This window comes from Astatotilapia calliptera, chromosome 17 (genome assembly GCF_964374335.1).
Source record: "Astatotilapia calliptera chromosome 17, fAstCal68.1, whole genome shotgun sequence".
NCBI classification, from domain to species: domain Eukaryota; kingdom Metazoa; phylum Chordata; class Actinopteri; order Cichliformes; family Cichlidae; genus Astatotilapia; species Astatotilapia calliptera.
Window position 1 is genome coordinate 380,523 of NC_137438.1, and position 21,214 is coordinate 401,736.

At 44.3% G+C, this 21,214-nt stretch overlaps 1 long non-coding RNA gene across 1 annotated transcript; it reads right to left on the minus strand.

The window, feature by feature from the left end:
- Positions 1–1,379: 1,379 nt before the first annotated feature.
- On the minus strand, positions 1,380–12,134 carry LOC145421420 (uncharacterized). The gene is made up of 4 exons (XR_013902782.1): positions 9,420–12,134; positions 8,829–8,889; positions 8,515–8,711; positions 1,380–3,198 (listed from the first exon to the last, which is right to left on the minus strand). It is a non-coding gene; the product is annotated as an uncharacterized LOC145421420 (long non-coding RNA).
- Between the last annotated feature and the right edge of the window lie 9,080 nt (positions 12,135–21,214).

The following is a 21,214-nucleotide window of genomic DNA, read 5'->3' on the forward strand; positions in this document are numbered from 1 at the left end:
GCGAGGGGGGAATTGTTTTTTTAAAATTATTTTTTATTTAAAAGGAGATTGATCTAATGTAACTTTGCTTACGGAAAGAGAAACTTCAATTTAGGTGACCCAGTTGGACTGTTCCTTGAATTGAGCCAAAATATAGGGTCATGCTCACTGGTTGATAACTGGACAGGCAATATTATCTTTGTACAGTAGGACCTTGGAGGTCCTCAGTGCTTAATTACATGTGGATTAAAAAACTGACAACCTTAATGAATCCTGACTGTCTAAGCAGGTGAAAATGGGCTAATGGAAGTAATTTCTTTGCCTGATTGGTCTGTTAGAGGTGAAGCTGGTTTTAATTCGGACAATTAAACAAGGGATATAACTTGTGGTGAGGATTGGAAATCAAATTTGTCATTTGTAAAACATCATCCATGTGGACACATTAACTGGATGGATAAGTGAGGATTTATGAACTACAGAATGGGGGACACCCAATTTGACTTTGAAAACAACAAAGCACTGCCATGCTTGAATGCTGTTTGCATGATCCTACACAACAGATAGAGAAAAACACCAACACATGCATACATTACACATTTAAATAAAGTCTTGACCCATCTGTTTGTCAATGACCTATCCTATGACCGATACCAACCCTACAGGGGCTGCATAATTGGGTGGTCTGGTAGATTTACTCAGTGTGTCACTGGCTACAAATGCTCAACCTAATGTGTATGTGTACAGGTCGCTGTGCAATTCAACACTGACTTTCCTTGAGGATGCATGTCCTTCACTGCCCTTCAGTCTGTAACCAAAACAGATGGCTGTAGCTCTTCTAATTTCTAACATGAAGTCACAGGGGATTAAGCGACTATATTCATTGGTTGACTGATATTTGAAATATGTGAGTGGGTGACAACTTAACACCTTCAGCAGAAGAGGTAGCAAAAACGAGCATTAGTGCCTGAACAAACTGAAACCTGCAGTTTGGGTATTAGCCATGCATCATGCATAAAGGACAAACACATAGCAGTGCAGCTAGTTGCAGGCTCTGAGCTTCAAAGCATGCAGTACATACCTTTTGAAATCAAAATTAAAGCCTAAGTAACCAATGGGTGTGAATTGGTAGATTGGTAGATGTTGCAAGCATCCTCAGAATTGGTGTTGTTTTAAAGTAACTGCGCAGCTACACAAAGTGTCTGAGAGCACAAGTATGCTTTTACTCAAACTGGTGACATTATGGTTTATGAATTACTAATTACTAATCGTATACAGTACTGTGCAAAAGTCTAAAGCCTCTCCTCAAACTAGGTGCAGTTATTTTTGAAATGTGAAAGCATAATATGGTACAGAAGACAAAAGAAGACTTTGTATCATTCTAATAAGCTTGAAAATCAACATTTTGTTTGACCACCTTTATTCTTTCTCTCTTTTTTTGACATTTAAGTTTTTTATTGATTTTGCAACATATAATTAAACCTGTATAAGAGGGAGAAAAACAAAAAAAACAAGCAACAAAAAACAAACAAAGAAACCTCCAACAATTAAATGTAGCTGAGATCTGCCCATTTTCATAAGCTTTATACACTTTTTGTAGGACCAGAGCAAGAATGTCAATAAATGTTTTTTAATACTCAGCTGTTAGGCCATCGTTACCCAGTGATTTCCCTGATTTCATCAAGAAACTTTCTTTCTTCTTTATAGAAGCATATGCTAGATATTGCAAACAATCATCATCACACCTTCAATCCGTGCCTGAACACATATTATTCTTCCCTCTGCATCTTTAAATTCCTTTACCAGTAAAAAGTTAATATTTCTTCTGATGAGGATGATAACCCCATTGAGAAGGACTTGCACTTGAGAAGGAGCTGTAGAAAATGTGACCTGCCCACCCAGTTTTTAATTTTGACTTCACCTTGCTTTAAATGTGTCTCCTGTAGAAATACTATGTCCGCTTGTGTTGTTTTTAAATAAGACCATATTTTACGTCTTTTAACAGGACTACCACATCCATTTATATTCCATGTTATTATTCTAATAAATTTTCCTGTCATTTTGCGAGAAAATTTGCAGTAATTTGGAACCAGTGCTCCTGCATTTTGGAGTGATCATTCTCCCTTCCCAACTGACTAACCCCAGAAATTGCCACCAGCCAAAACCCCTGAACAGAGAAAACATTTTTATAAACTTGAAATGGGAAAGAAAGAAAGAAAGAAAGAAAGAAAGAAAGAAAGAAAGAAAGAAAGAAAGAAAACCTTAGTTTGCTGCAAGGCAGCGATATAAAACAGAAAACAAAAAACAAAACCTTATCGGGTCCGTGAGTGATGCAGACCAGCTTCGTAGCTTTGTCCCAGATGACAGGCGGCACAGAGCCCTCTCCCACCGACTTATCAACTACACGACATCTGGTTCGTAGCTAAAGTTAAGAGCCTCTCCCTTCCTTCCCTCCCCATCTCCAGCTGCCTCCCTCTACCCGCTCCACCACAATCACCCACATATGCAGGGCCTTGGGGTAAAGGTGTGTCACCAGGGTGTAGGGGAGGCATCCCCCCCTGTCCCCTTCTGGCTGCCTGTGCCTCAATTTTATCTCACAACTTAGACATTCACATTACTCACACTCTCATAACACATACATATAGGATCTTGGGGGTGGGCACGATACACGGAGTCCAAAGTACCATCAGGGTGTACAACCTCACCCCTGGCGTCGGGTATCAGACGCCACCTCTCTGGGGACATCTCAGGCCCTCTAAGGTATGGAGGCCTATCTCCCCCCACCACTTCCCCTGCCAGTGGCAGACGCCCTCAGACATCGGTCATCGGTGCATTGGTGGTTCTTGGTGTCCGGGGGTGGGCGTCCAGATACGCACCGGCTCACTCCTGGTGGCTGCTTTTCGGGGCCTGGAGCCTGGGGCTCGCTTGGGGCCCTTCGGGGGGTGGGGTGCCCTCAGCCTCTGGGCCTGGGGCTCGGTCACTCTGGCACAGCTGGCGGCCGGCGGAGCTCACGGGCGCGTCACTGCAACTCCCACTGGCTTCTGCTCCGCGGCTGCTGAGTGAGCCCTCATCTGGGGCTCTCCTCAGCTCTTTCTGGGACAGTGGCACGGCTGCCCCTCTGTTGGTCTTCCTTGGTCTCTTGTGCTCTGAGAGCCTCTGGATGTCTGGAGCCTGGATCTCCTCCATACCTGCTTCATGCCCTGGAGGACGGGGCTGTGGCTCCTGTTAGTACAAGAAAACATAATTAGAATATAATGTGCTTAAAGCTGCTTAGATGAGAGGGTACAGCAGTAGATCAGAGGAATAGGGAAGGATTTGTCTGTGTCTTTCAGTTTGGTTTAGCTATAGGCCTGAGAGTGTGTGTAATTGTGTAGAGGGAGGGGAATTTATGGACACTGGGGGTCAGCCTGTCATATAAGGAGACAGGAAGCTACATTTGGGGGATGCTGATGTTAATGCTTGTACCTGAATGTAATAAAAGCTCATAATTATCATTATTTAGAAGTAGGTTTGCAGGAGACTCTCCACATGCTTACCTGTAAAAGTAAGACAACAAGAGGCCAATGGCCCAGTGGATGCAGAGTGGGGGTCTCAGTGCTTGTAATCTGTTAACTATGTTTTGTAGAGGAATTTGGCGTAGCTTGGGTGAGGGGAGATGGCCCTCTTTATGACCGACGTTCACAATGAGTTTACAACACACCATGTGGGTTTTACGATGGGGTCGCTTCTATAAAACTGTGACAAACAAAGAAGTGAAGATCTGCAGAGGGACACCGGCCATGCACGTCTCCCCTTCTAGAAGGTCCATGCATAACTGAAAATGAATAAAGGTTTTATGAAATGACTACTGAGTCCGGTGCCGTCTCTGGATGCCCGAGGAATAAAAAAGAACTGGGATGAAACTGCTTTACATAACACTCCCCACACCCTCTAGCAGATCATTACATGAAGCAACCTTTTGAATAAAAGCGCGCTCATGCTCACAGTCACAAACTACACCCTTTTTGGCTCCTACCTCAAAGCACACTGTGCGCTTTCAATCTTATGTGCTGCACAATAATGTTTAATATTTAGTATTCACTGTTATACTCACATATATCCTCGCAATGATGTTGTTTATTGTATTGCTCTCTTTTTTTGCTTGTTTTATCTTTTTCTTTCTCAACAGGGGATCCAGGTGATTGATATATGTATTTTTTGTCTGTTTGTTTTGTTTGTTTTTGTTTTTTGCCCTTTATCACCGTTCCTCTTCCCTGCTGTTTTTCTTTCCCTCTTTCTTTCTCCCTTTTCTTTCCCCCAGTCATGTCTTTCCTGTGTGTAGCAAGCGAAAATAAAAATAAAATAAACAATAAGGCAAAGGTGAATCAAATAGACCAAAACGGCAAGGCCAGCATGGTCCATTTGGTAAAGTAAATCCGTTGGGCATCTTTCTTGGCCTTTAGACAATAATTCTGATGGCAAAAGAACCAAACGGGACAGGCGAAAAAAACAAAAGGAATTGATCGATGTACTAGCATGAAAATTAAGCTACTCCGATATTTTGAAAATATTTCATAAAGATGTTTTTATAAATAAAAGATGAGACTGAAAATATCTTGCAGAGCTTTAGCAGTTCAGCTTAAAGTTCCTCAGAGGCTGCAAAATTAGTGTCTGAACAGAACACTGAGAGGTGGGATTTATTTCAAAACGCTGCTTTGGAAAAGACGTGTAACAAGATAAAAAGACTGAATAAAGCTGTTTTAAAAACCCTGAAAAAAAAAAGGGAGCAGATGGCTGAATTTATTAAACTCCACCGAGACAGCTGGTGACGCAAATCTGAAGGCTAAACCGTTGTCCCATTTCACAACCGCTCACTACCGGCTAACCCGGCCTTTGCGGTGTACATGAGCTTGGTCCACCGAAGGCCAGGTCGGTCCTCAGGAGGATGCTGCTTATAAATTTGGACACCCCTTGATAGTCCCAGTCCAATGTGCAGTTAATTAATGGATCAATCCCCGCAAGGCGGCAGGACCAGACAACATCCCGGGACGGGCTCTTAAAGCATGTGCCAATGAGCTGGCGGAGGTTCTGACCTCCATCTTCAACCTCTCCCTCAGCCAGAACACTGTCCCCACATGCTTCAAGACCACAACCATCATCCCTCTCCCCAAGAAAAGCCCAGCCACCTGCCTGAATGACTATAGACCAGTTGCACTCACACCAATCATTGCGAAGTGTTTTGAGAGAGTGGTGCTGTCCTACATCCAGAGCAACATCACAGACACTCTGGACCCCCTGCAGTATGCCTACCGATCCAATAGGCCCACGTCAGACACCATTGCCGCTGCCCTTCACAGGTTCTACAGCTGCATTGTGGGGAGCACCCTGACCAGCTGCATCACTGCATGGTACAGCAGCACTACTGCTGTGGACCACAAACGAATGCAGAGAGTGATAACAACCACTGAGAAGATCATCAGAACTCCGCTGCCCTCTCTGCAAAGCATCTACCATCGCGGAGTCCAGAGGAGAGCTGCCTCCATCCTCAAAGACCCCACACACCCCCAATACGGACTGCTCACACTTCTGCCCTCAAGACGAAGGTTCAGAAATGTGAAATCCAGAACATCGAGACTCACTAACTCCTTCTTCCCCACTGCCATCAGACTCTTGAATAGCTGACCCAGCCCGAAAAAAGGACATGGGCCTATCTCCCTGCACGCCCACCACCCGCAGGAGGCGCTGTAGGGTAGGGTGCATTGTGAGCCGGGCGGGGACCAGGAGGATCCCCGACTACCAAGACTGGCAATTGGGACATGGAATGTCACCTCTCTGGTGGGGTAAGAGCCTGAGTTAGTGCATGAGGCTGAGAGATACCGGCTAGATATAGGCGGGCTCACCTCAAAGCCCAGCTTGGGCTCTGGAACCAGCCTCCTGGAGAGGGGCTGAACTCTGTGTTAGTATGGAGTTGCCCCTGGTGAGAGGTGGTGGGCTGAGGAGGGTGTCTTGGTATCCCCTCATCTTGCTGTCGGTATGTTGGGGTTTCTCAGAGAGGACGATAGGGTTTGTTCCCCGTGCCTCCAGGTTGGGGAATGGGTCCTTACCGTCGGTTGCACTTATGCAACGAGTGACAGTTCAGAGTACCCAGCCTTTTTGGAGTCCCTGGGTGGGGTACTGGAGGGTGTTCTGCCTGGGGACTCTGTTGTCCTACTGGGAGACTTCAACGCTCATGTGGGCAACAACAGCGAGACCTGGAGAGGCGTGATTGAGAGGAACGGCCTCCCAGATCTGAACCTGAGCAGTGTTTTGTTATTGGACTACGGACCACAGTTTGGCCATAATGAACACCATGTTTGAACATGAGAGTGTCCATAAGTGCACGTGGCACCCTAGGCCGCAGGTCGATGATCGATTTTGTAATCGTATCACAGAGTTGAGGCCGTATGTTCGGGACACTCGGATAAAGAGAGCGGCTGGTGAGTTGGATCAAGTGGTGGGGGGAAATGCTGGACAGACCTGGCGCGCCTAAAAATATAGTGAGGGTGTGCTGGGAATGTCTAGCATAGGCCCTGGTCCACGAGATCTTCAACGCACACCTCCAGCAGAGCTTCAACAGCATTCCGAGGGAGACTGGGAACATGGAGTCCGCATGGACCATGTTCAGCATCTCCATTGTTGAAGCCGTTGCATTGAGCTGTGACCGCAAGGTGGTTGGTGCCTGTTTGGTGGTAACCAAACTGGTGGACACCAAAGGTGAAAGGAGCCACAAGGCTGAAGAAGGAGTCCAACCAGTCTTGGTTAGCCTGTGGGACTTTGGAGGCAGCTGATATGTACAGACAGGCCTAGCAGAACGCAGCTTGGGCAGTGGCTGAAGCAAAAACTCGGGTGTGGGAGGAGTTCGGAGAGGCCATGGAAAAAGACTTTCAGACTGCCTTGAAGAGATTCTGGCAAACCGTCAGGTGACTCAGGAGGGGAACGCGGTGTTTTGCCTGTACTGCGTATAGTGTGAATAGAGCACTGCTGACTTAGACTGAGAAAATTGTCGGGCGGTGGAAGGAATACTTCGAGGCCCTTCTTAATTCCACTGGCATGTCTTCCATGAAGAAAACAGTCTGGGGACAAAGGGGAGGAGCCGCCAATCCTGGGGGAGGTAACTGACGCAGTTAAAAAAAACTCCTTGGTGGCAGAGCCCCTGAGGTGGATGAGGTCCACCCTGGATGTTGTAGGACTGTCTTGGTTGACATGGCTCTACAATGTTGTGTGGAGATCAGGGGCAGTAACCCTGGATTGGCAAACCTGGGTGGTGGTCCCCATCTTTAAGAAAGGGGACCAGAGGGTGTGTTCCAACTATAGGGGAATCACACTCCTCAGCGTCCCTGGAAAGGTTTGGCTAAACCTAGAAATTCTGTCCATAAAATTATGAACAGAATCTGTGATGAAGAGCAGACCTGGTGGAGCCATTATCCACCAGGAACTATGCGGACCAAACTCTTGTAACAGCTCTCAGTGAGAGAGTAATACTACAAAAAAGCACCACTGCTAAACGACACAGGAAATCATTCCTGCCCATGGCCATCTCCCTGTACAACTCCTCCATCTAACACACTGTAAATACTGCAATAGTTACATCCTGTTAGGATGCCTGGGTCGTTGACCCAGGGTTTTGAGTTTATTATATTATTTATCATTTCTAGTGTTTGGTTTCTTTGTTAGAGTTCTTTCTTATGGTTTATGTCTCTGTGTTGTCCTTAGTTGCTGTCTCCCCTGTCTGCTATATCCCCGTGTCCAGTCAGTGTCTGTCTGCCCTGGTCCCACGTCTCTGTTCCCTCTGTTGTAGTGCCTGCCTGTGAGTCTGTGTCTGTAAGTTCAGTCTGTGTTATGTTTCCTGTTTTATTTTAAAGGTCCTTGTCTTATGTTAATGTATCTGGTTTTGCTTCCCCAGTTTCGTTAGGCCTGATTTGCCCCAGCTGTGTTTCCCTCCTGTTGCCCATTCCCTGATTGCGCCCTCTATGTATTTAAGCCCTGTGTTTTAGCTTGTTGGTGTCGCGATCTACCGTTTTCTATGCTGTGTGTTCTGTCTGCTTGCCTGAGTTTATTTGGACTCTCAGTTTTGTTACCTTTTTTGAGTTCAGCATTAAAGCTGTTTTGAATTTACATTGTGCCTCCGACTGTCTGCACTTTGGGTCCTTTTCCTGCCTGCACACAGCCTTCACATAACACATCCTTTTTGCACATGCTCTACAGTAAAATAACAAATGACAAAGTTCACTGGTTAGAGTTAAATGTCAATAATATATATTTCACCTCTGTAATATTCTTGATATTTATAATTGAGCGATTTGTATATATTACTGCCATTTCTTAAATCTGTAAACTTTGTAACATATTCCATTATTTAAATAGCTTAGTCTGTTACTGTTACTGTCTTGGAGCATCTGTACCCCACATAACTTTCTTAGGGATTATTAAAGTATTCTAATTCTGATCTATCAACCTCCCCATCACTACTACACCTGTGGTAATATCACCTTAAACCTATTTGTCACTGCTATTACACACCTCACCACAGTCTTGCTGCCCACCTAAATCTCCTGCACCACTCGCCAATACTTCTCGGTGCAGATAGGAGGGCAGACAGGTGGTGATAAGTCCGAGAGCAGTTAATCGCAAGGGAGATCCGAAAAATGGTGACCAGCATCCAAGAAGTGAGTGAGCTGCTGTCAGAGCAAGTGGTGGATCCAGAGACTACAAGGGCACTAGTGGAGTATGGTAAGTTAAACATAGAAAACACATAACACAACGAGTAAAAATGGCTTGTTACAAACTCGAGGTAGCTGACAAACTAACGAAGAAACGATGGTCTTAAATACCACCTGTAGATTAACCAGGATCTTCCACAGGTGACTGTGGCAGGTGCACTGATGAATGCTTCACCTAGGGGTGGAAACAGCAACATCACAGAAAAACACTGGTTACTCGGCCCATGACACTGTTGGCACCCTGTCATATTCTTTCTCTGGATTACCACAGTATCTGGAGAAAATCAATACCATACACTTCTTCTCCATTCCTCAGGGCTCTTATAATTTTTCAAGATTGTTTAACACAATCTGGTTACATAGTCCACTGTCCTCTTTCCTAGACTTCTCCATAGGCTTTTTCACTCTCCATCCTCTTCATAGTTGCCCTCACTTCCTCCTTACCAATCCTTACACGTTACTGTCCTCCATTTGTCCTCCTCTCACGCTCATCTCCTCCATTAGCTCCTCAAAGTACTTCTTTAATGTTCTCAACACTTGTCTGTCCAGAACACACACTAAACACCTTCTTGGCAATATAGCAGCACTACAGATGTACTTTTCTCTTCCATAGCATCCACAGTCTGTTTAAACTCTTCCCTGAACTCTGTGCAACACCTCTCCTTTTTTTAAAACTTTTACCATTCGGTTCTTGCCTCTACTCACCTCCTCTCCTTAACATCAATAACCATTGTACAGCCATCCATCCAATACTGCCTTGCTGCATTTTCCTTCTCACTAACTTAAGTAGAGTTTATGGTCCAGCAGATGTAGCTCAGTCAATATCCACTCCACTCCACGGACTGCTTGTCTGCCTGAAAAGAGCTCTGTTGCCAGATAAAGGCAGGGTGAAAAGTATGTGGTACCACCAGTCTGTGGACCACTCTTGCTTGTGCTGTTGTTGGTCCGTGAGCCAGCTGCAAAGAAGAGTAAAGTTACAACATACAAGGAGCTGAAGTGAAACTGAGAAACACCTTCTCATTTAATGTTCATCTAGATGTAGCGTGTTCAAGAAAAAAAACGCTACATCTAGCTGCAAATTGTTTGATTGATCGGTGATTTACTTACCTGGATGATTAGGCATGCATCAAGACCTTCTCATTTAATGGTTTTTCCTTTATTTTCATGACTATTGTCATGGCTGGCTGTGTGGGAGCCAGGAGTAGAATCCAAACACAGGACCCAAACAAAAAGGTTAAGTGAAAGAGGCAGCTTTATTGGCTTTGCAGAAAACCCAAACAGTAAATATATAAAAACAGGGAACTCAGTTCCCAGTTTCCCAATTCCAACTAAGAATAGCAAGGGAAATGAGGAGCACAGGAAAACACAAAGCACCATGGAGGACATGACAGCAAGCAGAGTAAGACAGAGGATTTAACTACACAGAGAATAATGAGGGGATGGGAAACAGGAAGGGAACATGGCTGGAACTAATCAGAGACAACGAGACAGGGAGGAAGCAAAACAGAACAGAATGCATGAAAGACAGAAGACGTAGAATAAAACAGGAAACACACACACACTAAAACACAGACTGACTAAACATGAAATATGGTCAGGCAAGCAAACAGAACCATTAATTACACTAAATCAACGAATCAATTAAAACAGAAAACACATCAACACTGGCAATGTAAAGAACTATTTACAGCCACAGAGGTGTGTTTGGGGTCATTGTGCTGTTGAAAAATAAATGATGGGATGGCATGTTGCTGCAGGATGCTGTGGTAGCCATGCTGGGTCAGTGTGCCTTCAGTTTTGAACAAATCCCCAACAGTGTCACCAGCAAACCCCCCCCCCCCCCCCCCCCACACACACCATCACACCTCCTCCTCCATGCTTCACAGTGCGAACCATGCATGTAGAGACCATCATTCACCTTTTCAGCACAAAGACACAGCAGGTGGAATCAAAGAGCTCACATTTGGATTTATCAGCCCAAAGCACAGATTCCCACTGGTCTAATGTCCATTCTTGTGTTTCTTTAAATCTCTTCTGCTTGTTGCTTTTCCTTATTTGTGGTTTCTTAGCAGCTATTTGACCATAAAGGCCTGATTCACACAGTCTCCTCTGAACAGTTGTACAGATGTGTCTGCTACTGGAGCTCTGTGTGGCATCTATCTGGGCTCTAATCTGAGCTGCTGTTTATGTTCTGAGGCTGGTGACTAGGATGAATGTATTCTCAGCAGCAGAGGGGACTCTTGGTCTTTCTTTCCTGGGCTGGTCCTCATGTGAGACAGTTTCATTGTAGTGCTTGATGGTTTTTGCGACTGCTCTTAGGGACACATTCAACATTATAAAAGGTTTTTGGACTGACTTACCTTCAGTTCTTAAAGTAATGATGAACTGTTGTTTCACCTTTACTTACTTAAGCTGATTGGTTCATCCTGTAATATAAACTCTTAACAGTTGTCAAAAAGAGCTGTCAGCTGTGTACCAGCCTGACTGCTGCACAACTGATGGTCCCAACCCCATTAAGAAGGAAAGAAATTCCAAAAATGAGCCCTGACAGGTCCACCTGTGAAGTGAAACCATTTCAGGTGACTACATCATGAAGCGCACAGAGAGAAGGCTGAGGGGTCGCAGCGCTGTTAACAAAGCTACTTACAGGAATCTATAAACAGTGTTGGGATTTTTTTTAAACCTGTTTCGGTCTGGTTTTCAAAAGAAACATCCTACTAAAACTGTTCCTTTGAAGGCCTGTACTAATCTGTGATTGCTCCTGACGCCCATGATGACATATCACTGCATATGCTTAATGTTCTGACTGTGATCTCTGCCTCTGTGTTACATTGGTTTTCTTATTTATCTAATAGGACCTTCACTGTTAGAGCAAATACATGCTCTCTAGCAATTACCTTGTTAAAATACCATCAAGACTGAGACATGGTCATTGTTTCTCCTAAAACCAGTCAGGGTCTTACCTCCTTTTATTTAACTGCTAAGTTAAAATCGGTGCTTTATATTGATTCCTTGCTAGTTTCTGTTTCACGTGTAAAATATAGTTCTTGTTCCTGTTTCCTTCGATTAAGGGACATTTATAAGTTGTGACATATGGTCTTTTTGGCTTAACTGTAGATAATAATTCATGCATTTGTGTCATTGTGCTTAGATTAGTGTAATGCCTTATTTAATGGCTTATATAAATCATCTCTTTCGTGCCTCCAAGCGATACAAAGGCTGTGGCCCGACTACGAACATGATCTAATGAGTGAGCTCACATTACTCCTATTTTATATTCGTTATGCTGGTTCCCAGTAGATTTTAGGATTTGTTTTAAAATACACACAGAGCACTAAATGTGCTAAACACTCTGCAGCCTGCAGTCTTTGATCACAGGCTCAGAATTTGATCTTCTTTGTACAAGATTAAAGAGTAGAGGAGGCAGAGCCCTTCAGTCTGTGACACCGAGACTGTGGAACAGTTTCTCACTGTAATTATGCTTAGCTGACTGTGGATTTACAAATAGTTAACAGGTCTTTTTTTAATGTAACCAGGCTTTCTGTTGATTGCCTGTTCACTTAATTTTGTGTCTTAATCTTTTATTACAGCAGTTTATTTTCTTGTTGAATTGACTCTGTTTTATTGTATCTATGTATGTATCTGTGAAAAGTGTTTAATAAAGAAGCTTGTTTATTTTACTCCCCAACAACATGAGCTCCATTTGCACTTGTTAGCAGGCTAATGACTAATTATATGTGTCATCCAAGTGGTTGTTGAAGTCTGAGTTGCATAGCAGTAAATGTAATGTAAGGCTCTTTGCCTTCTTTCAGCTCCTTTTCTCTGTGTTTCTAATGGATTGTTATCAGGGACCAAGCCGCCAAGAACATACAGGCACAGGTATAATCTTCACAAAATGGGGTTTTATACCCCAAAAAGACAAAACTATTAGAAAAATTCAAAATGACAGAAACAAACTGTTTTAAGAACCAAGTGGGCTCATGAAAGAGGTCAACTTAACAAACATTTAACAAACCTTGGCTGTGTCCCAATTCAGCGACCGCAGGCTTCGTAGTGCGCATTTGGAGACCGATTACGTCACAGCGATGCGACGAAGGGTGTCCCAAGTGTACTCCAAATGCTGTCGAGAAATGCACCATCGATTTCCAAAATTTGAAGTGTGGTCTTGTGTAGACTTCATGGCCCCACATATCCCAGGATTCATAGCGCGGTGGTGGGTGTGGATATTTTTTTCTGAAAAAAACGGCGGATGCCTGAAGCGGGGCGGCCGAAGAGTAAACTTTTAAAAGTAAGTACTGAATAAGGAGCTTGCAAAGAAAAGCGTCTGGACTTCTTTAAGTTGCTTGAAGACGTTTCACCTTCATCCGAGAAGCTTCTTCAGTTCTAAGGTCAAATGGTGGAGAGTCCCAGATATAAACCTAGTGGGAGTTTCCCCCCACAGAGGGACAAAAGGACCCCTGATGATCCTCTAATTGCCTGAGCCAAGGTGTGAAACTGGGTGTGGGTCCCAATCAGCCAGAGTTTCAGGTGAGCTCATTGTGAAACCTGGCCCCACCTTATCATGCGAATTCCTGAGATCAGATGGCCCAGGATGTGAGTGGGCGTTAAGGCGTCTGGGGAGGGATCTCAAAACTGGATTATAGATGGCAGAAAGAGCCAAGAGCCTTCCTTTCCTTCCCCCTAACCCTTTACACAGACAGTTGGCCGCCTCTGTTCAAAGATGGTCGCTCACAGTGGACATAGATGCTTCTTTCACTCCTCTTTCAAACCATCTGTCCTCTCTGTCCAAAATGTGAACATTGGCATCCTCAAAGAGTGACCTTTGACCTTTAGATGCAGATGGACTGCTGAGTCTTGTCCTGTGGAGGTGGCTCTTCTGTGTTGTGCCATGTGCTTGTGAAGTGGCTGTTTGGTCTCTCCAATGTAGAGGTCTGAGCATTCCTCGCTGCACTGTACAGCATACACCACATTGTTAAGTTTGTGTTTTGGCGTTTTGTCTTTCGGGTGAACCAGTTTCTGTCTGAGTATGTTGCTGGGTCTGAAATACACTGGGATGTCATGCTTGGAGAAAACTCTCCTGAGTTTCTCTGATACACCGGCTACATAGGGGATGACAATGTTGTTGCGTCTGTCCTTCTTATCCTCCCTCGCTGGTGTCTGATCTTCTTTTCTGTGCCTCTTTGCTGACTTTAAGAACGCCCATTTAGGATAACCACATGTTTTAAGTGCTTCTGTTACACCACTCCAGGACAACTTGGTGTAAACAGCAGAACCGAGTTTATTTGGGTACTTCAGAACCGTGGCTTTCACATACAGAGCCCAAGAATACACTCTTCTTCTTTTTTTTCTCCGAACATTGTTTTTCTTTTTCCGTGACTGCCCCCTACTGGTGGAAAAACATGTAGCAACCAAAAATCCAAACATATAGTTGAATAACACAAATACCAACAGATTCGTGCAATGTTTTGGACATATTTTAGCTTTACACTTTACCAAGTGCTACATTCCTCCCCTGCTAAATAAATGTTGTCCCAACATTGAGAAAACATGACAATAAGAAACAAAAATAAACAACTATACTTCTCTTTTCCTTGTGACAACGTAGAGATGGCGTAAGTCGGCATAGGGTTTAGCAGTGCTCTAAGATCACTTTCACGATGCACTATTGGACCTCAGGTGACAGAATCACATGTTACTCTCTTACCAGATAAGCATCGGCTTACAACAGTGCTGAGTTGTTTCCGACAGTCCACATACAAATATTACCCTCTAAGACGTTACTATCACTTTACCACGTGCTCCGGAGCTTGTCACCTTAGATAGTAACCATTTAATCACAATTTACCTCATCAAACATAACGATCCAAACGCATCATAAGTCAATATTTTCCGTGGACATCTCTCCCTCTGAGATCTTCTCGGCTGCGGTTCCGACAGTTCTGGGTTCATTTCACTGGGCTGATCTGGCGAAGCAACAGTGTCTGGTGATGCTGAGGTGTCATGTTTAGCGTTACCTTGTCCATTCACCATATCTACTTGAAACTCTTCAGCATCCACTCTAAGCGCCGTGCTCTTTCGCTGAAGGTCCTGGTCCAGTTCAGTAGCAGGTGCAGACACCATTAAATCCCCTTGAGGCTGACAGTGGTGGTGCCTCACTCTCTGAGACCAATACTGTTCTTCATCATCTGAGCTCTCTATATGGTTCGATGCGTCTTGTAGGTCTCTTTGTTTTTGTGTCTGTGTAGTGTGGCTTCGTTCAGTTCTTGTTATTGTGGGAAGTGGTAATGCATTACAGGGCATTAACATGTTGCGGTGGAGGATACAGCCTCGCCCAGCACCACGCTCCGGCTTAACCTCATAAACAGGGCTGTTTTCCCCCTTTTGAGAGATCACTATGCGAACTTGATCCTCCCAATAGGAGCGTAACTTTCCCGGGCCTCCCCTCTCTGACATGTTCCTGACAAGTACCCTGTCCCCAGGTGAGAGTACAGCACTTTGTCTCTTCAGGTCATAATGTGATTTCCCTCTTGCCAGAGTCTTTTTAATGTTTCTGGATGCAATGTCATATGCTTCTTTCATTTGTTGTTGCCATTTGTGAGCATAATCCTCATATGATTTGCATTTGTTTGTCTCACTCAGTCCAAAAATTACATCAATAGGGAGACGTGGATGTCTACCAAAGAGTAAATAAAAGGGCGAATATCCTGTCGAGTCACTAGTTGTGCAATTATAGGCATGCACAACTTTGTTTACATAGTCACTCCAGTTTCCTTTCTTTTCCTCATCCAGGGTCCGCAGCATTGACAGCAAAGTGCGATTAAACCTTTCCACCGGGTTCCCCTGTGGATGGTAGGGTGTAGTCTTTGAATTGGCTATTCCTGTGTACTTCTGCAGCTGTTTGAATAAATGGTTTTCAAATTCTCTGCCTTGATCGTGATGTAATTTACCAGGAAAACCACATTTCAAGGAAAAGTCATTAAAAATTTTGTCTGCTGCTGTTTTGCCAGATTTGTTGCGTGTAGGGTAGGCTTGAGCAAACTTGGTGAAGTTGTCCTGTAACACTAAAATATACTCATACCCTCCCCTGCTCTTTTCGAGATGGACATAGTCTATTGAGACCATTTCAAAGGGTGCAGTAGCCGGCACGTGACACATGGGGGCCCTACACTGAACTGTAGGTTTTTTCTGAATATTACATTTGCACACGTGTGATGAAAAACTCAATATCTTTGTACATATTCGGCCAATAAAACCTACTCCTTGCCAAATTCATCACACGGTCCACCCCCAAGTGACCCATTTCGCAGTGAAGGTGTTTGTACACCAGTTCTTTGTGCGATTCCGGAATCACAATCTGAGTGTAAGTCACAGTCTTTCGTATCAGCAACCCGTCATCTGAGATAAACAGCTTTTTCCACTCGTGTAGTAGCTGTTTTCCTTTAGGGGTTTTGAGCGCTGATGTCTTGTCAAAACTCGCACCAGTACTCTTTAAGTTGAGGACATAAGCTATGGCAGGGTCCTGCTTTTGAGCTTGCAATAGCTCCTGCGTTGTGATCCTCACATCTGGCGGATTTTCTGTAAGTATTTTGTTTACTTCTGGATTGCACGTTATGGCTGATATCCAATCCAGTTGTTTGTCTTCCTGTGTTTCAATGGCATTCAGTACTGCACTTAACACTTCAGGTGAACACAGCTCAGTACATTCTGACATGTATGAATCCATACTAGAAGGTGTTCTGGACAAAAAGTCTGCATCAACGTTACTTTTTCCGGGTCGGTATTTCAGTGTTATGTTAAAATCAGCCAGCTCGGAAACCCATCTGTGTCCTGTTGCATTCAGCTTAGCTGTGCCTAAAACATAGGTTAAAGGGTTGTTATCACTGTACACTGTCACTGAGGGAGCATAGAACAAATAGTCTCTAAAGCGCTCAGTCACAGCCCATTTTAGTGCCAAAAACTCAAGTTTCCCTGAGTGCCACCTGTAATTCCTCTCAGCTTGTGTTAATGTTCTTGACCCATATCCAATGACTCTTAATTTACTGTCCTGCCTCTGATACAAGACTGCACCAAGGCCTTCTTCTGAAGCATCGATGTGCAGAATGAAGGGTTCCTCAAACTTAGGATAAGCCATCACAGGTGGATTAGTCAAAACATCCACCAAATAGTCTAGTGCTTTTTGGTGGCTGTCACTCCATATGATTTTTTGGGTGGGTGCAGCATGCCCCGCCTTGGCTGACCGCGCTGGTGTTTGGGTGTGGTCAACTGAGAGTAAATCATATAGGCACTTTGCATGTCTTGAAAAATCTTGTACATAGCTTCGGTAGTATCCTAAAAATCCTAAAAGCTTTCTCAGCTCTTTAATGTTTGTTGGTGGGTTGTCCTTCAAAGCTCGTACTGCTTGTACCTCTTTGTCATCCATTTTGTAGCCGTCTGCTGAAATGATTTTGCCCACATAGCGGACCTCATTTTTAAACAAGTCACATTTATCAGGTCTTAGTTTTACTCCCCAAGCCCGCTGACGTTTGAGAACTGATCTCAAATCTTCAATATGCTGTTCAAATGTTTGACTGTACACCAAAACATCATCTAAATATGGAGTGCATATTTTGTCCCTCAAGCCTTCCAAACTTTCCTCCATGCTCCGCTGGAAAGCTGCAGGTGCATTGGTGAGTCCAAATGGGATTCTATTCCATTCATACAGCCCCCAGGGTGTTGTGAAGGCGGTATATTTTTTTGAGTCTTCGCTGATTTCACCTTGATAGTACGCTTTGCCTTGGTCAAGCACACTAAACCACCTATTGCCGCCAAGTCCATCAAGGATTTCCTGTATTCGTGGAATAGGGTGTCTGTCTGGAATGGTCTTTTTATTGGGGCCCCTATAATCAACACACAGTCTCAGGCCTCCATCCCGCCTCCTCACACACACTATTGGAGAGGCATATGGTGAGGTTGATTTGTGAATAAAGTCTTTTTTTAACAAGTCCTGAATGTGACTTTTTACTTCATCATAGAGAGCACGTGGGACCGCATTATAGGATTTGGCTACAGGAATCTGATCAGTGAGTTTGATATCCATTTTTAAATTTTTTATGTAACCAACTTCCTCTTTGTGTTTAGCAAATGCGCCTGACTCCTCCCTTAACATTTCCAAGACAACTGCCTGTTGTTCTGTGTTAAGGTGGCCCAAATTGACAGGTGGTTCCCAAGGCTCTTCTGCTGAGCTAGGTGGGTTCTGATTGTCTTTTTCTACAATCGAGCCCATCTGAGCTTCTTTGAGATTTACAGGATAACTATGTGTTACCCTCTCTATGTTACCTAGAAGGGTTTTAGGTGGCAGCACAATGTCATGTTTGGTAGCATTAGTAACATAGATATTGACTTTGCGGGTACTGCCTGATATAGACAGCAACTGGCAGTTAGATTTCAGACCCTCATCTAAAGACAAGTTTTCATCTGGCTCAAAAAGCATTTCACTTTTTACCTTTAGGTCTGTTTTGATGGAACAACTAACGCCGTACATTTGTCCACTCGGTACGACAATAGCTTTGCGTCCTGATCTGATAGGATAAAATTCAAATTCAAATTTTATTTGTCACGTACACAGTCATACACAGTACGATATGTAGTGAAATGCTTGGACAACTGCTCGTGACCTAAAGAAAACAAAAAAGGAAAAGGCTATGAATAAGATAGGAAATAAATATGAAAAATTAAAAAGGGTAAATTTAACTAGGAAGGAATAAAATATAAATTAAGGTTAAAAATGAAATAACTGTACAACACAAATTAGAATGAAGGGTAAATTTGACTGGGAAGAATAAGATAAAATATATAAATTAAAGTTGAAAATAAAATAACTGTACAACAAAATACACAATACACAATATAGAACTATATAAGAATGTATGAAGAAATCTAAATCTAAATAAATATATACACAATAACAGCAGCTGTACAAGTATTAACCGGAAATGAAGAATATAGTGACCAGTGTTGTGCAAAAACAAAGTCCAGAAAGTCCAGTGTGTGTGTAAGAACCATATGTGTGGGTCAGTACTGTGTGGTGGTGTGATTGAGAGACCGTATCGCCTGCGGGAAGAAGCTCCTCCTCAGTCTCTCTGTGTTGGTCTTCAGGGAGCGGAATCGCTTTCCTGACCTCAGCAGAGAGAACAGTCTGTTGTTGGGATGGCTGAGGTCCTTCACCATCTTCCTGGCCTTGGTCCAGCACCGCCTGCTGTAGATTGAGTGCAGGTCAGGGAGCTCGGAGCGGATGGTGCGCTCAGCTGACCGCACAACCCTCTGTAGAGCTCGTCTGTCCTGCATGGTGCTGTTCCCGAACCAGGTTAAGATGTTTCCCGTCAGGATGCTCTCTATGGTGCACGAGTAAAAGTTCCTGAGCACCTTGGAGGGCAGTTGGAAGTCTCTCAAGCGTCTGAGGTGGTAGAGACGCTGTCGGGCCTTTTTCACCACGGTGTTGATGTGACAGGACCAGGCCCGACAGCGTCTCTACCACCTCAGACGCTTGAGAGACTTCCAACTGCCCTCCAAGGTGCTCAGGAACTTTTACTCGTGCAACTAAGTAACTATCTCGTTACTGGTGGTGTGGATAAGGTTCAACAGTGCTTCTGCTTTGCTTGATCCTACTCTTAGAGAGTTTCTGAGTAGAGACAAGCTTTCACTGGACTGAGTAGTGTCTTTTTTTATCAGTTCCTCAATAGCATTAAACCCTATTATTGGTTTTTGCATCACATCCTGACTTACTAGGATTGGAACCCGAACCTCATTCTGAGCTACAGCTTTTCCTCTCGAATCACAAAGGCTAAGGCTAACTTCTACCCAACCCTGGAAAGGGACTTCAGATCCATTTACAGCTCTCAAGTCTAAAAGTTCATCCTTACTTAGTAAATCGCTGATGGGGTGAACTTCTAAGTGAGGTAAATTGTCTGATTTCCAGCATGCACTCATTATTGAAACTTGGGCTCCCGTGTCCCACAGTGCCTTTGTTTTGCAGTTATTCATTCTACACCATACTAGACACTTTCTGCCCACGAGCTGTGCTACTTTTCTTTTTTTGGTACTTAAATTTAACACGTTTGGGGGTTGGTTCCTAATTTTAGGATTTCCTGAGTCAGTTGGTGATGCTAGGGATAAGCTTTGGGCCTTGGGAATGTTATCACATTGGGACATTGGTGGTAAAGCTGTGGCTTGTCCCGCAGTCACAGCCCCGCCCAGTTTTCCTGCTTCTGAGCTCCCCTTACTTTACATCCCTTTGCCCAGTGAGAGTCACTGCCACATTTGAAACAATGGTCACAGTCCCTGTTTTCTTGTTGACATGCAGAGCATCGCCTTTTTGGTCTCTGAGCTGCCTTTCTGTACGCCCTGACTTGTCTATCACCATCACCACTTCTATCTCGTTGGACAGTTTGCACTAGTGAAGCTACCTGTCCTGTGAGTTCCCTGATTGCTGAGTTACTTTCCTCAATTTTTGCAAATAAGGAGTTATCTTTGAGGGTTTTAGCCAGCTTTGTGTCAGGCTGGCTTGTGCGGGGATCAGTAAGCGCTACATTCTGCTCAACTACATTTAGTCCTGTTCTAAATGACCTGTGGGCTTTTGCCTTTAACGCTCTCTCGCTTTCATTGTACTGGGCTGTTTGCATTTTCATTAATAAGAGTTCATCGCTACAGTTTTCATCCTGCAAATATGCTCTCATTTCTGCTCTGACATTGTCATTTAGAAGACCCGTTCTAATGGACTGAAAACATTGACTTTGAACAAGTTCTTTGTTATACTTTAGGCTAGACTGGGTGCGCTCAGATGCGAAAAGGATTTTTTGACGCAAATCCAGCACTCTAATCAGGAACTCAAGTGGTGTTTCATTTGCCCCCTGTGTAGCTTTGGTTAATTGCTGGTACAGTACTGTTGCATCCGTTTCTGCATAATGGGCTTTTAGAACTTGTCTCAGGCTGGTCAATGTGAGATCTTCTTTCCCTTCCAAATAGCTCCTTAGTTTTAACCCAGGACTGACAGCCTCCACAATCTCAGCTTCAGAGTAGCCCGTTTTTAAGCCGCTTTCCATCTGGTGCTTTAAGCTACTGAAACTCAGCGTGTCTTTAGCTGTCGACTCACCCACATGCCCACTTATCCTGAAGTCTTTTCTGAATCCACCTGATGAAACATTACAGCAGCTGTTGCCAATACAGTCTCTCCCCCTGCGCTGTGTTTCGCCGTCCAGCGACGTCCTCATGGCCACCTGCTGCTCCGCTGATGTCCCTTGAGCCGCCTGATGCTCCAGCGATGTCATCGGCCCTGTCCGCCGCTCCGGAGGTGCCCGCGCCGCTGCCAGTTGCTCCTCGTGCACAGCCTCCGCCGTCATCTCCGCTCTGTCTGAAGATGAAGACCGGACCACCGCTCCTGCGCCGACAGCCGCTGACCGCGCCTCCACCAGCAAAACCAGCACATCATTTAGCTCGAGAAGCACCGACATGCCTTCATCCTCTCG